The following is an 18,722-nucleotide window of genomic DNA, read 5'->3' as shown; positions in this document are numbered from 1 at the left end:
TAATCGTCTATAGACATCCTCCTGGAGCTTTGGCTCTCCCAAGGAGTTCACTACCCAGTAAAAATCGTGTCTCCCCCATGGCCTGCTCCTATAAAGTCTTCCTTCTGTTCTCATTCCTTGTGTCCTGGGTTGCTCGCATGAGTCTCTCCGTAGTGTTATTCGAGATCTTTCTTTCCCTGCAGGCCAGGCCTTTCCTCCTGACTCGTGGTGACCAAGTCTCTGTAGGAAGCTATTTAGGCACAGGTATCAAGCCACCTGGCTTGGGGTCAGTCCTGGGCCTCCAAGAACAAGCAAGCAGAGGTGACAGTGGAACTGGAAGTAGAGATCTCACATTGGAGCCATGATTACCCCTTGACTATTGAGCACTTCCCACCTTTGGCTCTGAATTTTCAGAAGAGAGGTTGGGAGGAGTTTTGTACCATCATTTATACATTGGTTGAGTAGAGGTAGACATTGTCTGAAAACAGTGACACTTGCCAACACTCGCTAGAGACAGGAGTTCTTACGCTGAATGGGATAACTATATCTTGTAAAATGGATAAAGATACCATGTGCTCCATGAATTCTATAAGGAGGCCTAGCAGAAGGGTTCTTCCAAACTACATAGAACCCACTGTCCAATAATAACTCATGCCAGCTGAAATGAGTAGAATGAGTTCTGTAAGGCGTCCCTTACACAGCAGTAGATAATTGAAGGGACTGTATTTTCCCAGCCTCTCCCAAAGTCTTCTCACCTGGAGTCTCCCAAAAGCCAGAAACTTTACTTTCCCCTAACTGGAAAGCTCTTTACTCATATGGCTCTAGATCTGGTGCAGAAACCTGCCTGAGAGTGCCCCCTACTGCCAGAAGAGTTCACTGCAGGCTAAAATAGAAGACATCCAGGAAGTTAGGTTTATCATGATTAGTCCTTGGTCTTCTCTGGGATCTTGTGGACCTGGAGATACCATCCCACCATTGGCAGGGGACTTGTGCTGCAGTGTGGCACCAAGAGTAACTTCATGCCAGCATGATGGTTGGAAAGCTAGTCACATGCCAAGCTTGGTTCAAGTCAAGAACCATAATCATGCAGGTACCCTGACTCAGAAGCATCTGCAGGTTTGTGAGCAGCAGTGCCATGACCATTCCCTGTGCTAGGCCCAGTGCTCTTGATGAGGCCTGGAATGGGAAAAGGGTTGGGAACTAGGGCTAGGAAGAGGCACCACAATTGTGTGTAGGTCTTGAGGTGGCTACATATCGACAGTCACTGTGCTCCTGTAAGATGAGCACCAGAGGGAGTTCCTGGTCTCCCTGCCAGTCCCAGCGGAGCCAAGCACTCTCCTTGTCACTCAAATACAACTAAAAATAAAAATGGTTACAAAACCTAGAGTAAATATCAAGTCACAAAAGCAAAACAGGTCAGAAAATTGATTTGCTATAAAAGGGCAACAGAAAACAGGGTGCCAATGGCTCATGCTTCTAATCCTAGCTACTCAAGAGGCTGAGATCTGTGGATCTCAGTTCCAGCCTAGGCAGAAATGTCTGTGAGACTCATATCTTTACTCAACTAGCTGGAACCAGAGCTGTGGCTCAAGGGGTAGAGTAAGAGCCTTGAGTAATAAAAAGGCTCAGGAACAGTGCTCAGGCCCTGAGTTCAAGCCCCAGAACTGACACACAAAGCCAACAAAGACCCAAAGAATAGACAAGTGTTGGTAAATTCTGATATTTATTCACATGTGGGCAGCTGATCCTTACACAGGCCACCTGCACCCTCACATATTCCCCCAGTCCCCAGGAGTGAGACCACCACAGGAGAAGGCCCATGCCCCCAGGGACAAGCCCTAGAGCAGGTAGGCTCTGGCTGCCTTCACACCTTGCTCCCTGCAGAAATAAGGTGCCCAATCTGCCACCTCCCTTTATATCACCTCACTTCCCACTGTATGCCTGGCAGACCCTCCCCTTTCTGGCCCTGTATCTTGCTCCATAAAGTATGGGTAACCAGTGCATATAGTGTAGGGCAGAACAGGGATCAGGAGAAGTAGTGATGGGGATATGATCTGTCAGCCTCTACTGCAAGTGCTCCCAGTCGGAGACATAGCTGGAGGTGGAGTAGAGCAAGGATAGCAAGGAGAAACTGAGGCATGGCCCTATGGTCACCTGAGACACGCTTGTCCTAGCTGAACTGGCTCTCTCAATCAGTAATTCCTAAGGATTTTCTACAAAGTGAGAAGACCAGGAGGGGTCCCCAGCACCAGTCACCCTCATTTGTTCCTGCTAACACTGGCTCCTCTCAATCCAAGTGCCTCCTGCAGACCCGTGTCAACTCCTGGAGGCAAATGCATATGAAAGTTGACTTTGCTCATAAGTCTGCCAGGAACCACGCTTGCTATCAAACCACCCTTCCTTGCTCCTTATGGGGGCCCTTTCTGTAACTCTGGCAGAGAAGGGCACTCAGGTGGGAATAAGTTCTCTCAGGGCAAGAGTCTCCACCCCAGTCCTGCCCTGATCAGCACCACCCGGCAGGTTGAGGTCTTTCCATCCACTCTATGCTTGTCCTGAAGGCTGGATGCGGCAGCAGATGGCGATGACTATTACAAACTCCTTACTGGTCCTTCCTGTTTCGTCAGGATCCTGGTGCTTCGCCACACACGTGTTGTCCACAGGGAAAGCTCCCAGGGTGACTGAGGTCTCAGGATGGGCACTGCAGCTTGTCAGGGTCCATCCTGCGTCACAGCTCACGGTGACCTGCCAGAGTCCAGGGAAGACAAGTAAGGCCAGGTCCTGCATGCATGGTCAGGTCTCTAAGCCACCTGCTACACTGTCCCTCCAAGCAACCCTCAGTGGGGACTAAAGTGTGAACACCAGGCTTGGTTCTAAACCTCACACCCCAAAGGGGCTGTGTCCAACACTGCCCACCACTCCCTCAGGGTGCTTCAGCCTACCAGGACACTGCAGCCCAGACAGACATCTTAACAAACCAAAGCCCCTCCCATTTCCCACTTCCCTACAAGCCACACCTCCCACAGCCTTCCCCACCCAGTGATGGCAACTCCATCCCCCCAGCAGCTCCACAAGACCTTGCAACAGCCCTCCACTCCTTGTTGCAGCTCATCCCAGACCAGAGCCACCATCCTCAGATCCCAAACTCCTCCTGCCATGGCCTCTAGAGGCTAGCTCTCAGACTCCAGAGTCCTCCCTTCAGAGATCTTCCTTCTTCCTCCAACCTTCCATGGTTGCTCAGCCATTCCAGCCCTGAACAACTCCCACTCAGTGTGTTAAGTGCACAGGTGTTTGTGTGTGTGTGTGTGTGTGTGTGAGAGAGAGAGAGAGAGAGAGAGAGAGAGAGAGAGAGAGAGAGAGAGAGAGAGAGAGAGAGAGAGAGAGAGAGAGAGAGAGAGGGAGGGAGAGAGAGAGAGACAAAGAGACAAAGACAGAGAGACACAGAGAGAGACAGAGAGAGCACCAATCCTGGGGTTAGAAATCTAGACTTAAGCCACAGCTCCACTTCTGGCTTCTTGAGGCTGTTAATTGGAGGTAAGAGTTTCTTAGACTTTCCTGCCTTGGCAGGCTTTGAACCCCAATCCTCAGATCTTGGATCCCTGAGTAGCTCGACATACAGGTATGAGTACAGACTACTGGGTTGCTTTTTTTTTAAGGTAATACTGGGGTATGAATTCATGAATGCTAAGCAGGCTGTCTAGCACTTGAGTCACAACTCTGGCCCTTTTTTCTATAGTTCTTTGCAATCCTCCTATTTATGCTACTTACAGAGAGTGAGAGAGACAGAGAGACAGAGAGACAGAGACAGAGCAACAGAGAGACAGAGAGACAGGAAGACAGAGAGACAGGGAGAGAGAGAGAGAGAGACAGACAGAGAGACAGAGAGACAGAGAGACAGAGAGAGAGACACAGAGAGAGACAGAGAGAGAGAGAGAGAGAGAGAGAGAGAGCGAGAGACAGCGCAAGATCCTGGTCCAGTTGTACCAGCATACCCAGCTTAATTGTTTAGATATTATTTCTTTACTTTTTGTCCAGGTGGGTCTCAAACTGAGATCCTACTTCTTCCTTAAAAGTAGCAGGTATAACAGGCACAGCATTACATTACTGTTTTGAGACTCAGCAATTCATTTCTTGTTTCTCTGTCTGTCTCTCTCTCACTTTCTGTTTCCCTCTGTCTCTGTCTCTCTATCTCTGTCTCTCTGTCTCTCTCTGTCTCTCTCCCTCCCTCTCTCTCTCTCTCTCTCTGTCTCTGTCTCTGTCTGTGTGTCTGTGTGTCGGTCTGTTTGTCTGTCTGTCTGTCTGTCTGTCTGTCTGTCTCTCTCTCTCTCTCTATGTCTGTCTCTTTCTTTCTCTCTCTCTCTCTCTGTCTCTCTCTGTCTCTCTCTGTCTCTGTCTCTGTCTCTGTCTCTGTCTCTGTCTCTGTCTCTCTCTCTCTCTCTCTCTCTCTCTCTCTCTCTCTCTCTCTCTCTCTCTCTCTCTCTCTCTCTCTCTCTCTCTCTGCCAATCCTGGGGCTTGAATTTAGGGCCTGGGCACTGTCCTTGAGCTTCTTTTACTCAAGACTCTACCACTTGAGCCATATCACAACTTTTGGCTTTTTCTGTTTACTTTGTACTGAGAAAATTGAAACCAGAGCTTCGTGTGTGCCAGGCAAGCACTCTACCACTGAGCCACATTCTCAGCCCAGCACTGCATTTCTTTATGCCCTGTTTATGTGTGCTATTCTCAAAGTGGGACAGGGATCCTGGAGAGCAACCTTACCAATCTGGACAGAAACAAAATCAAGCCACAACACTCACACACACATACACACAGCACAGGTGCATAGATCCTCCACTGTGCACTGACCACCCCAAGAGGATACAGCCCCAGCCATCTCCACCCCACCTCCCACAACCTTAACCCTTCACCTTCTCCAAGGGGCTTAAAGGCCTGTACTTCTTCGTTGTACACTGCAGGCCCGGAGCATGACAGCAGGAAGCATGGACACTGGCCTCCTTGTGTCCCGCGCACCGTCTGGGCAGATTAGTACCTCTCTTAGGTGTGGTATGTGGGAAGACACCAAGATTCTCCACCTCCCAATGGGAGCTGCAGCCTGGAACGGAAGAGGGCCAGCTCACATCCTGGGATGCCGTGCACCCTATCCCTCAATCACATACTTTATTTTTAGGATCCAAACCCAGGGAAACCCAGGAGCAGCTCTGAGTAGAAGAGACATTGCCTGAGCAGCAGGACTTTTGGCTTAGCTCTGACTTGTAGGACCTTGGGAGAGCAGCTCAACTGCTCTGAGCCATAGTTTCCTGGGAATCACATGGTCTCCTCTCCACCAAAGAAGGGGAGCCCTGGGACAGGATCCCCAGGCCAGAAATGTTCAGCTACATCTCACCAAAACCCCCTCCCACCTCAGGTCCCTTCCCCATCCATCACCAGCTAGAAGATCAGCCTGAGCTTGCATCTGTGGGCTTAGAAATCAGGGGCACCTGGCTGTAAAATTGTGCATGGCTTGCTGGAATTCATCAAGCCTCAGTTTCCCTATTTGTTAAAACAGTCAGACCAATACCATCGACTCACAGAGTTCCTGCTTAGCTGAAGCAGAACATGCCTGGGAAGTCCCCGTACTGCCCATGCAGGACCCGGGCTCTGCCCACATTACGGTTATGGTAGCCAGGACCAGAGCCCCTCTCCCGGCTGTGTGGCTTTAAGAAATGAATTCAGCCACTTTACCTGCAAATGGAACTTGGCATGGGCTTCGCAGTGAGTGCCTGTGGCTCTGCAGCTTTGCCAAAGGCCAGGCTCCCCGCCAGGCCAGCAGCCACATGGAGCTCTTGTTCTGGACAAGGCTCTAGCCACTGGGTTCATCTGACTGCTGGGAATCCTAATCCAGCCAGCTTTTAACCTCACCTGACCCTTACTATTCCAGAGCCTTTAGACTCCCCTGTGCTTAGCTGTCCAAGATCAGCTCCTGACTTAGTGACTGAAGATAATTCCTAGAGCCCCTTAAGCCCCACCTGGTACCAAGCACCTTCGGAGCATGGCTGTAGCCCAAGATCTACAGTGCCTAGCTCCTCAGTGCAGCCCTCACTCATAACTTACAGACACTTTCCTGGGCAAGTTTACACAGAAGGTCCTTAGCCCAAAGAAAGGACTTCAGAGTGATGGCGGATAACCTTGGCTACCAGAAAGCATACTGTCCCAGGATTAGAGCTGAGCATTCACGATGAGGACACTAGGGCACAGGGCTGAGAAGGAACTTGCCAGCTACTGAGTAGCAGTTGGAATCAACCTGAGCTGTGCCCCACTTCTGACAGGCCTGAACTATGGCTCCCCACCACACAGCTGGTAAACAGCTCCCAGTGCCCAAGCCAGAGCCCATCTGCCATCCCTCTTATCGCTGCCACTGAGGCAGGGGAGGAAGAGAGAGGTAAACAGAGAGAGAGAGAAGTGAACCTACCCAAGGCCACATGGCATGCAAGTTGCACATCTGGCTTAGCTATGGATCCTGAGGCTCCTAAATCTGCTGCTCACACTAATGGGGACCAAGTGGGGGACAAGGCTCCTGACTAGAAGGAAGTAGGTCATCTTCCTCACCCTGGTGGGACCAGCCCCTACCTGTGAGAACTTGATCAGGATCTGGGCAGTGGGTGTAGGTCTTCAGCCCCACCAAGGCTGGAGCAGCTGTGTGGACGCTGCAGTTGGCTCAGGGGAGCAGGCAGCATCTGGCCACTGCAGAAACCTGACTATCTCCAAATGCCAGGCAAACGCGTCTGTTTCCTAGGATCTGAGAGTCCAAGAGAGGAATGGGAAATTGTTGTGCAGAGGTTTGGGGACTGGGAAATCAAGTCTGAGAGGGACCCAGTCTGCAAGTTCTGGTTCCTGAATCCTCAGCACTGGTTGGGCCCAGGCAGGCTCTGCTGCCATGTGCAGCTCAGATGAATCTTCCCAACACTGACAATGGCTTCCAAGTGGAGACAAGGTGACCTGAGACAGCAGCACAGGACCTACGGGCTCCCTGACGCACCAGGCCTCGCCTGAGAAACCTCCCTAACATTGACTTCTGCACAGAAATGTTCACCCACCTCGCCTTCATGGCCCCCTACCCTTCCCAGGGTCACCTAGGGTCTGGAAACTCCATCAGCTACTTCTGCACCTTTGAAGTTCTCAGCTCACAGAGCCTCTGTCATCCCAACATGAGGGTCCTGGTTGTGGATGTTCTTGGTTGGCAAGGAGAAGGAAGGGGTGTGTCAGTACTGGGACTTGAACTCAGGGCCTAGGTGCTGTCCCTCAGCTTTATTATTCAAGCCTGGCACTCTACCAGCAGAGCTGCAACTCCCCTTCACGCATAATTGGAGATAAGAACCACATGACATTTCCTGACTGGGCTGTTTTTGAACCACAATCCTCAGAACTAAGCCTCCTGAGACATTAGAACAACAGGCATGAGGCAAAAACACCCACCATAGAGATGGCTTTAGGCAAGGCAGAGAGCCAAATCCACCCCTGTCCTTTCCCTCCTGTGCCCATGAGGGTGCTGTCTGTCCTGAGTCACCCAGGAGCACCTGGCCCTGCCCAGGCCTTTGAAGTCGAGACAGGGATTGGAATCCAGAGGACAGAGGACTGGGCACACAGAGTGTGCAGCTCACCCCCACACGCTCGCCCTGCCTCTTCCCACTCTGGACGAAGCTGGAGCAGCCCAGCAGCTCCTCCTCCGGGTCACAGTGAGCCTCAGCAGCGTGTGTCAGCCTGAGGCCCCTGGGTGCTGACCACACAGTCCTGCAGAACATCTGTCCACCTGCAACAAGAACAGGATAAGGAGGCTCTTGGGGAGCACCAGGAGACGGCAGAAAAAGGTTCAACCCGAGGTGAGGGAGAGAAACTAAGACACCACATGAAACTTTGAGGTAAAACTATAGAGTTACAACAATGCCCTGGAGCCTGGAGTCCTATCTGAGGAGGACAGTCCTTCTGTCAACCAGGTTGGGGACTGTCACCATCTCATGGGCCTCTCACACCTCAGGTGGTCCTCTGCCTACCCACCTGCCCTGCTCACCTGTGTACTGGGTGCTTGGGGGTAGTGCTGCCACCAGGTTGGGGGTGTTGACTCGCTGTTCTACAGGGAACCGGTTGTCATCGATAGCATTGCTGATAGCGTAGTGGAGCAGCCTCTGCCTCAGCTCAGCCACAGTGAGGTTTGGCTGGGCAGTGAGCATCAGGGCTGCAATGCCTGATGGAGGAGGGAGAGGTCAGACAAGGTGATGGCCTGGCCTTCCGTCCTAGCTGGGAACTCCTTTTAGGACACAAATGCACACACATGCACACATCATGTGCTCTTCCCAAAATGAAGCCACCTGCAATCCTTGCTTAGTGAAAGCTTGTCCTATTACCTCCAGGCCTTGGTACTGGCCATTTTGTTCACCAGGTGAACACCTGTTTACTCTCCAAACCCCAGCGATGCAAAGCGCACCATCACCATCAGGTCCGCCCATTTGGTCCTCCTGCGCAGAGCCTGGCATATAGAGGATCTGGCCAAAGGGGCCACTGGAATCCTGGTGGCCAGGACAGTGGCGTAGTGACTCACCAGCCACATGGGCAGCGGCCTGCGCAGTCCCACTCTTTCTTACATAACAAATGTTACAGTCTTTGTCAGCACTGACAATGCTTTTCCCAGGAGCAAAGATGTCTACACAGGATCCATAGTTGGTCCCCAGAGGTCCCTGGGTGAAAGGGTGGTCCAGGAAATCGACAGCTCCAACAGTAATGACCTGGAATGTGGCAAAGACTTGAGGGAAAGGCTTCAGGGGCAGACTGATCGACTCCTATAGTACCTGTTTAAGCCCCTTGCACATGTCCCCTTCTGAGGAAAATCTGGCTCATGAGTACAGCTGATACCCTGTCCTGTTCTGGGACTTCCACAGGATATAGACAGTGCTCCCCATGCTTAATGTACATAATAGGGAGACAAATACTAAACATATAATGTTGTCATCAAGAAGGCAGAGTGCTGCGGGGCAACCCATAATCACCAGACTGGGTACATGTGGTTTTAAGTTCAGCATCTCTGTAGGCCTGTTGGGCCAGTCTCAGGGGAAGAGGGAGAGTGAAGCAGCTTCCTCACATTTCAGGGCCCAGAAATCTGGGAAGTAGGACAGGTGTCCTCCTCCTGGTACTGCCAGACAAGCCCCACACAAGGCAGGGGCTCTGCAAATGTCAATCAGGAGGGGAGGCATGGCACAGATGGAGGATTCCATGTGGGGGGACAAGGGGGTAATGTAGGGATGTGGTTTAAAGGAAGGGCAGGACTCGCCCCAACCCTTTTCACACTGGGGGTGGAGGCTGGGCCTCTGACCACCTGCAAGGCAGGGCATGAGCAGGAGGCCCTGCTGGCACCTACCTCAGGAGACGATGCTGGAGAGTAGGCACAGGCATTGCTCTGAAAGTTGCCCGCAGCGGCCACCAGCACTGCTCCAGCCCTTGCCAGGCGCTTGCAGGCATCGTTGATGCTCTGACTGTATCCACTCACCAGGGGCAGCAGCACTACCATGCGCTTGGAGGGATTGGAGACCAGCTTTTTCCAAATAAACTCCAAGCCTGAGAAAACAGAGCCATATTACTGTCTGGAGGGGACACACTTCCTTCCTCCAACCCCCTCCCTCCAAAACAGCAGTGATGCTCATTATTGACAACTCAATAATCCTGTATTATGTGAAATGCATCTTAGTGTGTGTACACACACACACACACACGCACACATACACACAACACACACATGACATGGTTAACATTTATATCCATTATTCTCACTGTGATGGCTCAATCACATGATGGCTCAAAGGAAGCAGGAATTCTGCCTGCACACAACCTTCTGATTCAAGACTGCAGGCAATTCTAACCTGCCTGGTCTGGCTTGCAGATTGGAGGCTCAACCACCAGATGGCAAGAGTCACTCCTCAGATCTTGACCACACACACACACACACACACACACACACACACACACACACAGAAACACACACACACAAACACACATTTCCCATGTGTACACATGGGAGTCATTAATCACGACTGCAGCTGCACACTGGCCAGTCCCCAGGACTTCCCCTGCTCGCCTCTCTAGATGACTGGTTTAAAAGATGCTTACAACAACCTGTCCTTACACCTTTCCAGGACACAGGTCTTGAGATGGAAGCTTGATGTTCTGAGAATGAAGGCAGACTTCATGATCACTCACCACACTCTAGGCCTGGCTCCAGTGTCTCTTAGAGCATCCCACCCACAGAAACCTGAGCCTGTCCTGGCTGCCTCCTGCCAGCTGTCAACCCCATTATAAAACAGGCACAGGTACTCTGGAGGTCTCCAGGGTTCCAAGGGCAGCTGGCTGCCATCCTAGGGAAATGGGGCTCCCTCACAACTATGATCTATCTTTGGTCACCCAGCATGACCTGGAGTCCTGGGGTCTAAACCTGCCTAGGGCAGGCACCTGCAGCAAACAACCCTATATGCTCAGCTCCTGGCAACACACTAGTGTCGCTAGACTGACCCCTTAACCACTCCTGGATCTGGGCCTCGGTGGGCAAGGGAGGAGTTGGAATCTTACTGCCACATGCCTAGAGGACAGCTGCTGAGGAGGGAGGGGGAGTGGGCATGGCAGTGGGGGTAACAAGCGCAGTCACAGCTGTAGTTATTAGACCGCTGCGCTGTGCAAAGCTCTGTGCTCAGTCACACCTCATTTCAGTCACTGTGCACAGAGGAACTGCTGATTGTGGTGGAGGTGACAGCTCCTCTGTGTGAGCCCTGCTCTGGCCAGGTGATGCCATGACTAAGACTCCAAAGAGGGGCTGCTCTTCTGTGGGCTAGGCCCAGCACCCAAGCCTTCCCTCCACTCATCACCTTTGGGAAACAAAGGTCAAGGCCAAGGTCAATCAGCAGAGGCATGAGACAGGCACAGAGGTCACTGCGATGAGCCAGGGACTCTTGATCCCTGCCTGCAATGGAACACAAAGCTGGAGCCTCTGTGAATAAGATTTGGGGCAGTGTGTACCTCTGGACTCCATGCAGTTGAGCATCAACCAGGGGCCTGGGCTCTTGGGGAAGGTGAGTCAGCCTCCACCCAGTATCTTCTCTGTGAGCCAGTTTCTTTTCTGTGAGCCTGGACAAGTCGCCCTCTCTAGCTGGTTTCACTAACTGTTAATGGATGTCACCTGCCAGCCCCAGGTGTGGCGTCCAGAGCCCTTGGCTCAGCCTTTGGCCACCGCAGCTCTGTGCAGAGCTCCCTCCTTGTTCCCTGTCCATGGCCACGACAGGCCTGACTCTCAGCAGGACCTCTCAGACCCGGGCCCCACCTCTCCTCTCCATGAAGTGGATGAAGAAACTGGGACAATCTGCAAAATGGGTTGCCGGTTTCTCCACCAAGTCTGCTCAGCCAAGGTGATAGATGGAGCCAAACCAAGAGAAATGAGCCCCACCATGCTTGGAGGGGAAACTGGCTTTCTTTCTGTCTCCTCAGGGTCTGTGGATATCTAAACCCACATGACAAATGACACAGAATTCTGCAAGCACAGAGCACATGGAATGGAGAAGGAGCATGGAACAGGGGCTCACTTGGGCTGGGTCTCTGCTCCCTTGAGCCCTCATTCACTCCACCTGCACTGGCAGCCTTGCGGGTTCTGCCGCTCCTCCACTGGTACTCTGTGGCAGAGGCTACCATGCCCTCTTGGGTCTGGAGACATTGCTCCTCCCTGGCTGAAGCCCCTGCCCCCATGGCCAGATGGAAAGACAACAGAATGGGAGCTGCCACTCACCCATGACGATGCCACTGACGGTGCCCTTCCCTTGGCAGTTGAGCACACGCAGGCTGTGTATCTTGATGTCCTTGGCCACGCCAACATACTGGCCGCTGACCAGAGCTGCCAGGTGGGTGCCATGGCTTTCACAATTGTCCTCCTGCTCCACCAACATAAGGACCAGATGAGAAAGCCATCTACCCCATGATTTCCCAAAGACCCCGGATGGACTGCAATGCCCGGCCTCCCTTGCCTACAGCTGAGGACTGGGGATGGACAGTGATGGCTGGGGAGGGTGGCCATGGTGCTCCAGGTCTGGTGGTCCTCATCTTCCTCTGGGATGGGCTGGGGAAGGATGGCTCACCTGTGTCCTGGGCGCACTGGTGCTCTGCCACTCCTCCTCAGGCACTCTCTCAAAGTCAGAGATGTTGATCCTGCCCTTAATTTCCATGTGATTTGGCTGGATGCCAGTGCCCAAGAGATACACCTCCACGGATTTGTCCCTCTCTTCCCACAATGACATTTGCACGAGATGAGGAAAAGGAGAACCGGAAGGATGATGTTATAGGTGGTCATGTGTATCAATGATGGCATGTTCTGCTTACCAATTATGCACACTGTTTCAAGGACTGTACATGAACTTAATCTTCGAAAAGTCCTCCCACTACCTCCTATTGAGAATATTTTACTGACCAGACCAGTGAGACAAGAGATGCACAAGACGTTATGTTAAAAACGAACTTTACAATTAGATGGGGTGGGGAGGATTGGGTAGAGGACGGAATGGGGGAAGTATGAGAAGGGATGGGAAGGGGAAACAAAGGAGGAGGCTCTAATGCTTGATAAGAAATATACTCATTATCTTGCCCATGTAATTGTAACCGCTCTGTACAGTATTTTCACAACAACAAAAAAAAGAGATAGGAACCTGTCCAAAACCATGTAGGTGGCCAATTCGAGAGAATCAGGAAACTCGCCAATAGCATGCTGCCTGGGTCTTGTTATCAACTCAAATGGCCCAGCTCCACCTTGAGCTCTGTCATTGGCTGGGAACAGCCCAGGAGGCAGGGCCTCAGTGCCCTGCTCTTGCTACTGGTTCTCTTGAGGCAGGATTACAGCAGCACAAGCTCTATGGTTGTCCTGCTGACCAACTCAAACTACAGTTAGTGAAACCAGAAATTCAAGATAAAATGATCAGCCATGCCACACTCCCTCTGAACCTTCTGAATAACAAGCCTCCATGACTTTGTCCTCTTTTCTCTGGTGGTTGCTGGCTTTCCGTGATTTAGAGCCACCTCACTCCAAGTTCTACCCATCTCCACAGAACCTCCTCCTCTAATCTCCATTCTCTTACAAGGTTTAGGTTTGAGGATAACAAACAGGCTGGTCACCTGTACTCTTGGTCTCTCTATTAATGAAGGACAGCACTGATACTCCAAGCCTACATTATAGCTGACCATATGGTACTTCCCCTATCCTGTCCCAGCCCAACAGCTTCTAAATGGCCTCTTCTAGCCAAGCCCTTGAGAAGACTCTAGAAGACTCTAGCCCTGTTCCCCACTCCTCCGGGAGGGACAAGGTCATCATGGGCATCTCTAGGGGACAGGAAACAGACTGTCTACTCCAAACCTGCAGGAGAGGTGGTCACTAGTTGCCCCAGAACAGATCCTTTTAGACCTAGCTGGAGGCTAGAGGTGTAGCTCAGTGGTAACCTCATAAATGTGAGGCCCTGGATTCTAATTCCAGTACCACCACAAGACCTTATCTGGGTAAGAGATCTTTCAAGTGAAAGATCATCCAGGATGAACCAGTGGCCCTAAATTCAATTCAAAGTGGACTCACACAAGAAGGAAGGGAAGGCTCTGCATAGTGGCTCACATCAATAATACCTGCTATCTGTGAGTCAGAGACCAGTGCATCATGATACGAGGCCACCCCAGGCAAACAGTTCACAAGACCTCACCTCAACCGATAGCTAGCAGTTACTCAGCAACCAAACCAAGGAGGATTGTGGCATAGGTCTCATATTTCTGGTATAAACATGAGAACTTATCTGAAAATAACTACTATGTAAATGGCTCAACTGGTAAAGGACCTGCCTCCCAAGCAGGAAGCCCTGAGTGTACACTCCAGGACAGTAAAGGAGGAAAAAAATGAATAAAGTTATGCATCAGTGTCTCAAGCCCTTTATGTACTTGGGAATGTGAGATCTAGGACATTAAAGGTGTGAAGCCAGCCTGGGCAGAGAAGTCCTCTAGACTCCATCTCTGATTATCTAGAAAAGTCGTTTCCAGGCATCTGTGTCAGGCTTGTCTAACACTGAAGGGTCCAGTCAGAACCTCTGATCTTCTCCCACGTAGGTGCCCTTAATGCCTTCCTCAGCTCAGTGACACTGGGACTCCACCCCCATACACCCCCCATACAGTTATTTTCCTGGTCTCCTTCTCTGCCTCTCTCTGCACAGGCAGAAGGAAATGTGGGCAGAGAGGCTTGGAGGCCAGGGGAGACCAGAGACTAGATGGGGGAAGCTCTGGAGATCTGGTCTTATTTTGAGGACTGAAAGCTATAGAGATTAGAGACTGTAAGTCACAGTCAATCCAGCCTCCTCCTCTGGCAAGAGTGGCCTGCAGGAGAGAAGATGAAAGATTGAATTATGAAGGTGGTTATTTAGGCACCAGGGGCTCAGGCCTGTAATCCTAGCTACTCAGGAAGCTGAGATTTGAGGGTGGCAGTTCAAAACCTACCCTACAGAAAAGTCTGTGAGGTTGTTATCTCTAATTAACCAGCAAAAAGTTGGAAGTAGAGGTGTGACTCATGTGGTAGAGCACTACCTTTGAGCTGAAAAAAAATGAAGGGATATCACCCAGGCCCTGAGTTCAAGGCCCCAAATTTTACAAAATTCAGGTACAATAAGAATCTTAGGCAAATGTCTCTGTATTGTGCACTGAGAACCAGCAGGGGGCGCAGTCCCAAGTGGGGTTTGGAGAGGACAGAGAGAAAACAGGCAGGGAGCAAGATGCCAGGACAGGGAGGAGATGTGGGCCATGGCAGCTGTGGTCTTACTGCTGTGGTTGAAGCTATGAGACTGGTTCCACTCAGGAGAAATCCGCCGCAGGTTCCACAGGATGCTCCGAATCTGGTTCCGGTGACGGATAATCCGATGCGGGGTCCACAGGAGACTCTGTGCAAAGGCAAAGGAATCCTCCTCGATGAACTTCACCCGCCTCAGACTCAGGACCTGCGGATGCCAAGAACACAGGATCTTAATTTCATGAGTCACTTAACCAGCAGCACCCAGCACTTGCCGCACCTGATCCCACCAGTGCCCCCAGCATGGCCCACACATAGTCCCCCTCTCATGCACCTGAAGACAAACCAGGGTCCTCACTGCTCTCCTAGGCTTGAGAGTAGGGGAGCTTGGACCAGTGCCCCCACAACTGGTAGTTGAGCCCACATGAGTGTCAGGAGGGATTCAGCTTGCACATGTCATCTGGGAGCCAGCCAGTGCCAGTTTTAGGCAGGCTGGACAGTGGGGGAAGTCCCTTGGGCCAGGACTCCATGTGCACATCAGGATGTCAGCACTGGCCATCCTGGGTGTTCACTCCCTTCCCCTGTATTTGCTTCTTTAGACCACAGTGTTATGAACCCTAATGGTGGCAACTGGGTGCTGAGCCAATGCAGAAGTTCGAGGATATGGGAGAGGGTAGAGACACCAGCAGGAATTGAGGGCATAGTATGAGTGTGTGTGTTTGTGTGTGTGTGTGGGGGGGTGTGTGTTCATCCCTCTCTCTGCTCTGGAGCATACCCCACTTGCACACCCTCCTGGGTTCTCCCTAACCTTTCTGTCACCTTAGCTGCGGGCACAGGCTGCAATGCACCAACACAAAGACAATGGCCAGGTGAGCCAGAAGCTGGGGGTCCAGCTCTACCCTCTGAGACCATGTGGTGCCTCTGCACTGAGATCCCTCCTGCTTTGATGAGAGTGAATGGACAAAGTACTATTAGGGTAATTGGCCAGGTTAACAAAGAAGCTGCTTGAGGAGGCTGGCATCACTGGCATCACTGAACTAGAGATGCACCAGAAACCAGTAAGTCTCTGCAGTCTCCTGAGTGTCCACCAGAGGGTGAGTGCAGGCCTTTCCCCAGCAGAGGGAAGTGCATGCCTGAGCAGGGACTCACCAGGTCCAGTGCGCTCACTTTGTCAGATTTCATCAGGATGCCAGGAAAGAGGTCTTTGAAGACGTGCAGCACTTGGAACATGAAGCCCCGCCTGGCAGCCTGCCTCTGCAGGCGGTGGACAATACTGTCCATCTGCTGTCTCTCGGATTCCGTGAACACCACCAGGTAGGTGTTGGGCAGCTTCCAGTCAATCTGGCCCCAAGGGAGGAAAAGGAGCATGAGGACATCAAAAGAAAGACCCCGTCCCTGTCTAAAGATCAACTTAGAGCCAAAGAGATCCAGGACATAGAGAGACCACAGATACCAGCTGACTCAGTGAGGCTTAAACCTCTCCACAACACACAAAAAGCCCCACTGACATCACCCACAACAGATCCACACACTTCTAAACAAGGCATCCATTTCCTAGGGAAACTGTAGGTCACCCTCAGCAACAGGCCCCTGGGGGAGCACACAGATGTGCTCTCCAAGCCCTAGACAGATCTGGTCACCCCTGCAGCTTTGTCTAAAAGCCATCGCTCCTAGTCAACCCAGTGTCCCAAACTCCTTCCCAGTCTAACACATCTCAATTTCTCCTCACCAGAAGCAGCCCAAGAAGCCTCACAGACTTCAGAGCCAGGAAAATATGGATCTGAGCCCTACCACGCCCAACAGCTATTGGCCAGGAGCAAGCCACTTAACCATCCTGTGCCTCAGAGTCTCTGTATTCCAGAGACTGCTCTACCCACATCACACCACGTCCAGGGAATCAGAGCAAGGCCGCTTCCACAGGGAGAGAAGAGGCTCTGTGGGCCGTGGTTTCTCATTACTGTAATGGAAGGATAGGTTGAAATGATTTTCCACTTGTAAAACACAAAGAAGTCCTCATTCTGGGCCAGTGTGGCCTCTCTATGAGTGAAGGGACTGCTGTGTACCGTCCATATGGTACCTGCTCTACCCTGTCCCAGTCCAACAGCTCCTAATGGGCCCATCTCAGCCAATAGGTAGACATGTAGTGGGCACCTACCATCCCAGCTCCATTGACCTTAAAGGAGAAATAGCCAGAACAATATAGAGGCAGTAGATTGGATCCAAGCACATCCTATGCATGTATGTAAATCCCACAGTGAAACCCCTTTAGACAACTCATGTATGCTAATAAGACATTGAGAGCACCAAGGGGCTGGAGGGATGCTCAGTGGTGGATGCCTGCCTAGCAAGGGCGATGCCCTCAGTTCCAATCCCAACACACTTCACACATGCATTCTAAATCTGACTCCACCAAAGTGCTCATGGGATGAACATGTGGACCTGAGGAACTTCCTGGAACAAACTCCCACCAGGGATGAACACCCTCTGCTACCTGGTCCCGGTGGCTGTCCAGCCTCTGCTCGTGCACCTCTTAGGATAGGACACTCAGCCTTGTACAATAGATATGGGGGGGGGCGACAGAGGATGGGCAGTGATGACTGGAAATGCCCTCGTTATGATCTATCTACTTATTTTAATTAAGTTTTTGAGACACAGTCTTGCTTTGAAGCCAGGCTAGCCTGAAACTCACAGTCGTCCTGCCTCAGCCTTCCTAACACTGGGATGACTGGAGTGCACCATGCTGAGCTCATGGCTTATTATCCGCACCACAGCCCCACAAGATCCCTGGAAAGGTGGGAAAAGACCCAGTGAATAAGGCAAAAGTGCTCTGAAGCAGATCAAGGGCCTGGCAGCCTGTGGCCCAGCACAGGCCCCTTGGGTCTCTCCACTCCATCCCAGAGGCTGAGCAAGTCAGGTGTGGTAGGAGGAGACAGCAGCTGCCTGACTGTGACATCCATCTCTCTGGGGCCTTGCAAGCTGTGATCAACCAGTCTCCTTCCCCCCTTCATCCCCTCTGAGCAGCCAGACACATCACCAGTACCTGCTTACACCATGCCTGCTGCTGGCGCCCACCCCGGCCACCGTGGGACCACAGCCAGACCTCAGGCAGGCGGTCTGAATGCACTACAAGCCCTAGCCCCACCCCACCGCTCCCCCGACCCTCTGCCTCCAGGTGCAAGCATGAACTGCTGCCAGTCCTGGCAGATTCTGCTAACCTATCTCCCCATCTGGTGCCTACGGTTCCCGCCCCACGCTAAGCAAGTGGCCAAATGAAGAAAAGGCTCTCTGGGATCTTCGCTTTAGATTTTCCCTTACACTGGGGAAACTGAGGACAGAAAAGAAAGGACATCCACGGGGCTCCTCACTACCCCCCCTTCCCCGCACCTCAGAGCTCCGGTATATGATGGGTGTGGGCTCATGCTGGTTCTCCAATGGTGGGGTGAGCCCCAAGCTCTCCCTGTCTCTGTCCAGCTGCTCGTGGGCTCTGGACCTCGCAGGGCTCAGCAGCAGCAGCAGGACCAGCGGCAGGGCCCGCAGCAGCCAACGCAGCCTCCCGGAGCCGTCGGTGCCCATGGGGCAGGAGGAGAGATGTGCACCTGGCACTGACGCCCAGATCCAGGACCCGTGAAGGGACAAGCACACGGCCACGCAGGGCAGCCGGGCTGTCTGGCTCACGGTGTGTGGCCTGGCTGCAGCCCAGTGTCTCCCAGTCGGGGGAAAGAGACCTAGGTGCCGAGGGCTGTACACCTGGAACCCAGGACGGTTCCATCTGATTAAATACTAGTGGAGCCCACCCCCTTCCACACACACCCGCAGGCCTGGAGCATCCGGTTTCAGTCTCATCCTGCCCTCCACACTCTGTCAGATGGCCCTTGCCCAAGGAACCAGTGGGCGGGTGTCAAAAAAAGTCCCAAATCCTAATGGAACTGGACAAGAGTCCTG

The 18,722-nt window shown here is 52.2% G+C and overlaps 1 pseudogene; it reads right to left on the bottom strand.

Annotated features, from left to right (window-relative positions):
* Positions 1–2,520: 2,520 nt before the first annotated feature.
* LOC138803516 (proprotein convertase subtilisin/kexin type 9-like) lies at positions 2,521–18,353 on the bottom strand (annotated as a pseudogene).
* Between the last annotated feature and the right edge of the window lie 369 nt (positions 18,354–18,722).

The sequence above is a fragment of the Dipodomys merriami genome, unplaced genomic scaffold (assembly GCF_024711535.1).
Source record: "Dipodomys merriami isolate MVZ:Mamm:240054 unplaced genomic scaffold, mDipMer1.0.p SCAF_34, whole genome shotgun sequence".
NCBI lineage: Eukaryota > Metazoa > Chordata > Mammalia > Rodentia > Heteromyidae > Dipodomys > Dipodomys merriami.
Note: the sequence above shows the minus strand (reverse complement) of the source record. Positions and strands in the feature narration are given on the sequence as shown.